Source organism: Plasmopara halstedii (assembly GCF_900000015.1).
Source record: "Plasmopara halstedii genome assembly, contig: Scaffold_650, whole genome shotgun sequence".
Taxonomy (NCBI): domain Eukaryota; phylum Oomycota; class Peronosporomycetes; order Peronosporales; family Peronosporaceae; genus Plasmopara; species Plasmopara halstedii.
The window spans coordinates 999,852-1,000,254 of record NW_020187567.1 but is presented as its reverse complement, the minus strand read 5'-3'; positions in this window follow the sequence as shown (position 1 = coordinate 1,000,254).

Below are 403 nucleotides of genomic sequence, written 5' to 3'. Positions count from 1 at the left end.
TCCAAACCATTGTCCGAACGCAAGCACTTAATGCGATTTTTCTAATAATTTTTATACAACGTCTTGTGAATCTTGAATATTTTCGCAACCTCGCTCTTCTTGAAAAAGCACACGACCACAAATCATCCACAGATGTAAGCACATATTTTGATCCACCCTTCGACTTCGTTCTCATGAGACCCATCACGTACATATGGGCAAACTCGAGTGAGCGTAATGGCTTGTAAAATGATTGCGATGTAAACTGATCGATCGTTTGCTTCACCTTCATGCATCCAACACATAATGTCTTCGTTTGCTACTTCGTAACTGACATGCCCATCGTAGCGCGCTACACTTCCTAAATATTTTAAATGTACAATATGTACATTTGTACAATCTCCTGTATAATTTGCTCAATCTC